Source organism: Squalius cephalus (assembly GCF_949319135.1).
Source record: "Squalius cephalus genome assembly, chromosome: 8".
Lineage (NCBI taxonomy): Eukaryota > Metazoa > Chordata > Actinopteri > Cypriniformes > Leuciscidae > Squalius > Squalius cephalus.
In genome coordinates, this window is record NC_137129.1 from 35,838,552 (window position 1) to 35,839,018 (window position 467).

Sequence of the window (467 nt, forward strand, 5' to 3'; positions counted from 1 at the left end):
AAAAAAAAAAGAGGAAAAAAAAAAATGTAACCTAGCACTTTCTTGCGTCTGGTTTTGCTGAAAGAGAAGGAGTGATGAGCATAAAAATGCTACTCAGTCTTCACTTGAATGTGTGACAATATAAATGTATAAATATACCTATATATTTCTATATGTCCCATGATATACAGATGTCTGTGTGTGTGCGAGCGTATGTGCGAACATTACATGCACCTTGACAGATCCAACTTACTCCCAAGCAAATGCTATTCATATTTTCCCTGCCAGAAAAGCAGTGGCACTACATCAAAAGACTGTTAGCATATGCTGGCTACTGACCAACTCAATTCTTAACTTGACTTATCTGCCCTTTCTTTCCCTCCCCCAGCAACAGACAAATGCTTGCACACACACACACACACATACCTGCACATGTATGCGTGTACACCTTATGATTGTGTATCCAATAAACTGTCGTTACTTTGGAG